The sequence below is a fragment of the Cebus imitator genome, unplaced genomic scaffold, assembly GCF_001604975.1.
Source record: "Cebus imitator isolate Cc_AM_T3 unplaced genomic scaffold, Cebus_imitator-1.0 Scaffold549, whole genome shotgun sequence".
Classification (NCBI taxonomy): domain Eukaryota; kingdom Metazoa; phylum Chordata; class Mammalia; order Primates; family Cebidae; genus Cebus; species Cebus imitator.
Window position 1 is genome coordinate 287,822 of NW_016107864.1, and position 6,748 is coordinate 294,569.

The window sequence follows — 6,748 nt, forward strand, 5'->3', positions numbered from 1 at the left end:
GTCAAGAACCCTTATGTGCTAGGTAGAGAATGGAGAACAAAGCAGCCATAGTGCCTGCTTTAAAAAGCTGTAATGGCTGGGTGTGGTGGCTCTCACCTGTAATCCCAACACCCTGGGAGGCTGAGGTGGGCAGATCATTTGAGCTCAGGAGTTCAAAACCAGCCTGGCCAACATGGTGAAACCCCGTCTCTATATAAAAAATAATAATAATAAATAAATAAAAAGCTTTGGTAACTTTCCAAGATGCTTTCCTACCTCCTACCCTTATTCCCATTCCCTAAACCTACTTAGGAACACTTGCTAGTACCATCCTACCTCTTATACTATGTACCCCATTATGCTATATATATAAAGTAAATAGAAAAGCATACATAAGTATAAAGCATAATAGATTCAATAAAGTAGAAAGAGATGACTGGGAGACTGTGACAATGTAGATATAAAGGCCATGGGATTTTGTAACTTAGATCAGGATCCTCTCAAGTGATCTTATTAGGATACTCTGATTTTGAAGTGTGAAACACACAGGGTAATAAACATTGGGAAAGCATAAAAAACTCATAAAAGAAATTGCATTATGTTTTGTTAAATCAAAGTTTAAAAATATCTGATTCTGCCTTGAAAAATCAATAACATTGTATTCTTTTTTGACAATACTCTTCTGTCTTGGGATAGTTAACTCTGTTTACTGTATTTTTCCACATAAACAGAAAACAAATAAAGCCACAAGGGCATGTATTGGAGATGTATGCAGTTGAGTCAATCCTCTAAAGAGGACAGAGTTGATTTATAACTCCATTTGATCCATTTGCTTTACTGATGGTCTTTTCTCTTTCAATCCAGCATGGTAAAGATCTGTCAAAGAAAACAAATGACTCAGAGTCCATGTGCTCTGTCAGTGTATAGTTTATCTTTCATCCTTCATGTTCTTCCCTTGTGCGCATCTGACAGTGTCTCTCAAGGTTAGCGAAAGAGTGAGCATACACTGCTGAGCAAATTGGGCATAAAACCAGAAACGTTTTTTAGAGAAAGTACAGCAAAGAAGCCATCTCCTGCCTCCTGTCCCCAATTTATGATGTCTTTAAGATTTTTCTCTTTTGTTTTCTTCATCTATCAGCTCATTAACTTTGGCATTGGCATAGCCAAAATGTTTTTTCTTTTTTCTTTTTTTTTTTTTTTTTTTNTTTGGTTGGAGAGAGAGTTAAGCTCTGTGGCCTGGGCTAGAGTGCAGTGGTGTGATCAGAGCTCACACTACTGGGGAGTAGTCCTAGCTACTCCAGAGGCTGAGGCTCAAATGATCCTCCCACCTCAGCTGCTGGGAGAACTACGGGATGCACACCAGGTCCAGATAATTTGGTTTTTCATTTTTGTAGAGATGAGATCTGGCTATGTTGCCCAGGCTTGTCTTCAATGTCTGGCCCGAAGTGATCTTCTCACTTAGCCTCTCAAAGTGCTGCGATTACATGTGTGAGCTACCACACCCAGCTCAAGATGACTTTTTATGGTTGAATTTTTATGATTTCTTTTTTTTTAATTGCATTTTAGGTTTGGGGGTACATGTGAACATGCAGGATTGTTGCATAGGTACATATGTGGCAATGTGGTTTGCTGCCTTCCTCCCCATCACCTATATCTGGCATTTCTCCCCATGTTATCCCTCCCCAACTCCCCACCCCTGACTGTCCCTCCCCTAGTTCCTCCCTACAGACCTCAGTGTGTGATGCTCCCACCTCTGTGTTCATGTGTTCTCATTGTTCAATACCCGCCTATGAGTGAGAATATGTGGTGTTTGATTTTCTGTTCTTGTGTCAGTGTGCTGAGAATGATGGTTTCCAGGTTCATCCATGTCCCTACAAAGGACACAAACTCGTCGTTTTTTATGGCTGCATAGTATTCCCGGGTGCATATGTGCCACATTTTCCCTGTCCAGTCTATCATCGATGGGCATTTGGGCTAGTTCCAAGTCTTTGCAATTGTAAACAGTGCTGCAATGAACATTCGTGTGCATGTGTCCTTATAATTGAATGATTTATAATCCTTTGCATATATACCCAGTAATGGGATTGCTGGGTCAAATGGAATTTCTACTTCTAGGTCCTTAGGGAATCGCCACACTGTCTTCCACAATGGTTGAACTAATTAACACTCCCACCAACAGTGTAAGAGTGTTCCTGTTTCTCTGCATCCTCTCCAGCATCTGTTGTCTCCAGATTTTTTAATGATCGCCATTCTAACTGGCGTGAGATGGTATCTCAATGTAGTTTTGATTTGCATTTCTCTAATGACCAGTGATGATGAGCATTTTTCATATGTTTTTTGGCCTCATATATGTCTTCTTTTGAAAAGTGTCTGTTTATATCCTTTGCCCACTTTTGAATGGGTTTGTTTGTTTTTTTCTTGAAAATCTGTTTTAGTTCTTTGTAGATTCTGGATATTAGTCCTTTGTCAGATGGGTAGATTGCAAAAATTTTTTCCCATCCTGTTGGTTGCTGGTTCACTCTAATGATTGTTTCTTTTGCTGTATAGAAGTTCTGGAATTTAATTAGATCCCATTTGTCTATTTTGGCTTTTGTTGCCAAGCTTTTGGTGTTTTAGTCATGAAATCCTTACCTATACCTACGTCCTGAATGGTTTTGCCTAGATTTTCTTCTAGGGTTTTTATAGTGTTAGGTTTTATGTTTAAGTCTTTAATCCATCTGGGGTTAATTTCTATAAAAAAAATAATGATAGTGATGGTGATCTGGTGGCTTTGTCAAAGGCCAAGAGAGTTCCAGGATGTTGAGTTAGAAACAGTGTGTCATGCTGTTTGGGTCATTCACAGCTGACAGATGGGCAAACCACAAGCAAAGGAAATGAAAAAGACATCTGCTGGTTAGTTCTGTAAAAGAGAAGATTAACATTTTGTTGGATAAAGCACATTCTTACAATTTTGGACACCTCACTAAGAAAACAATGCAAAGTACCAAAGAAACTGTATGAAAAGTGTTTAGAAAATGAAGAAAATAAACAGGAACAAATTACAAATGTAAAACTGCAGATTAATACCACAAACATCACAAAATTCAGAAAAATAACAATATTCATATTAATAAACACTATCTTCTTTTCCATTACATACTCCCAATTGTAGGTGCTATAGGGCACTTTTATATATAGCAAAATAACTCTGGCCCTGCAGTTTTACATTATTCTGCTAGGTAAACTGCATAGCAAGCAGTTTGGAATAGAACTGACAGTCATTGCTATGCTTAAAAATTACTTAGCTTTTTACAAAAAGACTGCAAAGCTCATAAACTCTCACTAAACCCAAATAAAATGTATTCCCATTTGGATTTTCCCTTTTCTATATCCTCAAGTTGCCACAGGCCACTCTGATGCCCCCTTATAGAGGCAGAATATACCAAAGGGTTGGAATGGAAAGGGGCAACAGACAGAAATGATGTGGTTAAAATGTACTACAATTGCATATTTTAGTAGTCAAGCTCCTCCATGTGTATGCCTAGCACAAGGGTTGGATTTACTGTAGGGCATATAAACAAGTTGAATATGATTCTGGAAGACCTGGAAGGAGCCCAAGCAGGTGAGGAGCCCTGAGACTTAAGATTAGTCAGCTTTACAGTAAATCCAAACCTCGTGCCAGGTGTATGTAGTGAGGAACTTGACTATTAAAATTCAGTAAATGTTTTGAGATCCTGTACTAGACAAATTGGGGGGATTTATGAAGCACATGGTATGGTGGAAGGGAATCTATTTATTGGCACTTTCATCTTGGGATTTTTATCTCTGTAAATATAGTACCAGTTCAGAAAAACATATTTGTAAATAAAAATTTTAAAAGAAGCCTGTGAGACATGGTTCCTACTCCTAACTTTGATAAGTTTTCTCAAATTATGCAGGGATGAAAGAAGAAAAATAACTGAGAGGTTCAAGAACCCTCAGGAAATAAACCAAGATATGTGAGAATACCTATCAGCATATCTATATCTATGAGAATATCTACGAGATTTCTGTAAAAATATCTATGAGAATATCGGAGCATTCAATTCAAACTTAATTCTAAGCAGAAGAGAAGAAAAATGAAACCACGTAGAGCTATGCAGGAGGAGCCATTGTGGCATTAGAAGTTCGATCCAGTCACAAAAGTCCATTTATAAACTCTTGTGTAGAAGGAGTGCCAAGCCATCGCAGGTTCTAAGTAGGAGTTCTGAAACTGGAAACACAGGCAAAGCCCAGTTGAATGGGCTGGACCAAAGTGACCAGAGGGGAAATTCTGCCTTTAAGCAAACTCTTATACGCCACCTGTTTACCACGCCCTCCCTAAACAAGCCAGGTGGTCCACTACAAGACAGTTCTATACCTTGTAGGAGGTAGCTTCACACCATAGATGTGTGACAATCTTCCTCCCTCAGCCCTTTATGAGTCCCTGACCTACACTTACGTGAATGTAATAAAGTAATTGTCATTTTAAGCCACTACACAATTTGTTACACAACACAGGGTAGCCAGAACACTGTTCTTCATCCATTTATTTCTGAAGCAAGATACTAAGTATGTTGAATATAAATTATTTTGAAACATGTTAGAACATTTTTGTCCAAAGGTTTGGAGGAATTGGCATGCTGTCAGATGAGTGGATAGATAAATAACATAACACTCAGAGAGCAGCAGTTTCTGTAACCTCCAAGCAGCAGAGTGTGTGCCAGTCCTCCTGTACAGCTACAGTCGAGCCATGCTGAGCTCCTACGGCCTCTCCAGCCTTGCTGTGAGCTCTTACCTCTAACCTATGTGTGTGCTCTCCCTTTTGCCAGGAAGTGCGCTTCCTCCTTTCTCCTACAGCTTCTTGTGTGGTGTTTCCTTTCTACTATGCTTCATTCCTTCGGTCACTTCCATCCTCTCCTCACCACCTTCTTGTCTAAAGCTACTTGGCACCACTTCCTCTAGCAAGCATTCTGTATCCAACTCCATACAGGGTAAGCACTCTTACCTTCTATAATTTCATAGCCCCCTGATTTTCTCTTTATGAGCAATCACCACCTGCACGTTAACTGCCTATCTGCTTATCTCTTTCACAAAATTATAAAATCCCTGAGGACAGGGACAAAGTCAATTTTACTGTGGTACCACCAATGCTCTAACATGAACCCAAAATTTAGCTCATAATGTGTGCTCAATATTTACTGACTAAAAAGATGAATGAACTATAATGTATCCTTTACTACTGCAGGGATTCACTTAAGTGACCCTTTACCCCGCTTCAGTTTTTCTTAGCATGCGTTATGAACTAAATATTTGTGTGTCCCTCTCCCCATCACCCCACTACAAATTCACATGTTGAAATCCTAACATTCCATGCAATGGTATTGAAAGGTAGGGCTTTTGAGAGATAATTAGATCATAAGGGGGAACCCTCTTAAATGGGGTTAACACCCTTATTAAAAAAAAAAGACTCCAGAGAATTCCCTTGTTCTCTTTTTACTGTCGGAATATACAAGAAGTCAGCAGTCTGCAACCAGGAAGAGGATCCTCTCCAGAACCTGATCATGCTGGCACTCTGATGTTGAGCTTCCAGCCTCCAGAACTGTGAAAAATAAATTTTTATTGTTTAAACAATATAGTTTATAGCATCTTGCTATAGCAACTCAAGCTAAGACAGTGTGTATTGGCCAAATGGGACTGAACTTTTATTCCATTTTCAGAGAAGAAGAGGAACCATTCTGTGAACCAAATACCAAGACTTGGGCCAGTGAAAGCCATTGGATAATATTTATATTGGCCTGGTTCCTAATATTCTATGACCAACTATAATGGGCTAATAATAAAGTGATATCTGCCAATTCTGTTGGAAGTAGTATAACTTGAGAAGGATCTGCCCACACTGTCTTTCAGGACATTTTTAAATTAAGACAAGGCCAGTGTAGAGCTGTATCCTGCCCCATCTCTGCAATTTAGGCCTTCAGGTAGCTGTGGAAAAGGAAAAGACCTGCCCTACAAAAGCACGGCCACGATGAACCTGACTGAGGCTAGGCAAAGCAGCTCAGCAGCATGGGAAGAATGCAATCCGTAGTCAAATGAACTGGCCCAATTTCTGCTCTGCAACATACTTCCCATGGATTGGGGAAGCTGTACTCGCTGATTGCTATGGTCTGAATGTTCGTGACCTCTCCAAATTCATAGGTTGAAACTTAGTCACCAATGTAATGATGTTGGGATGTAGGACATTTTGGAGGTGATTAAGTCATGAGGGTAGAGCCCTAAAGAATGGGTTTTGTTCCCTTATAAAAGAGGCCCAAGTAAGCTCTTTCACTTCTTCTGTCATCTGAAGTCACAACTAAAAGGTATCATCTATGAACAAGGAAATGAGTCTTTACCAGGCATTAACTCTGCTGCTACCTTGATGGTGAACTTCTTAGCTTCTAGAACTATAAGAAATTAATTTCTGTTGCTTCTACTCTACCCAGGTTTTAGTATTTTGTTATAGCCTCTAAACAGATGAAAACATTGATAAAATGAAGAAAATGGTAATAGCCACATCACTAGAATGTTCTTGAGATAAATGAGCTAATAAATGGATAAAATGTGAAGACTTAAAGTAGTATGGATAAGACATGGCAAAAACATCGGTAAAAGATACAGGACATGATCTCTGTTAATACAGCAAATAAGTAGCTCAGCCATTTACCAATGACCTTGAACAAGTCACTTTATCATCTTTGGATCTCTCTGCTCTAACACAAAATGCAGGTTAAAG

General features: G+C 39.2%; 1 long non-coding RNA gene across 1 annotated transcript; it reads right to left on the reverse strand.

Annotated features, from left to right (window-relative positions):
- Positions 1-652: 652 nt before the first annotated feature.
- On the reverse strand, positions 653-5,577 carry LOC119469026. The gene is made up of 2 exons (XR_005197848.1): positions 5,345-5,577; positions 653-855 (listed from the first exon to the last, which is right to left on the reverse strand). It is a non-coding gene; the product is annotated as an uncharacterized LOC119469026 (long non-coding RNA).
- Between the last annotated feature and the right edge of the window lie 1,171 nt (positions 5,578-6,748).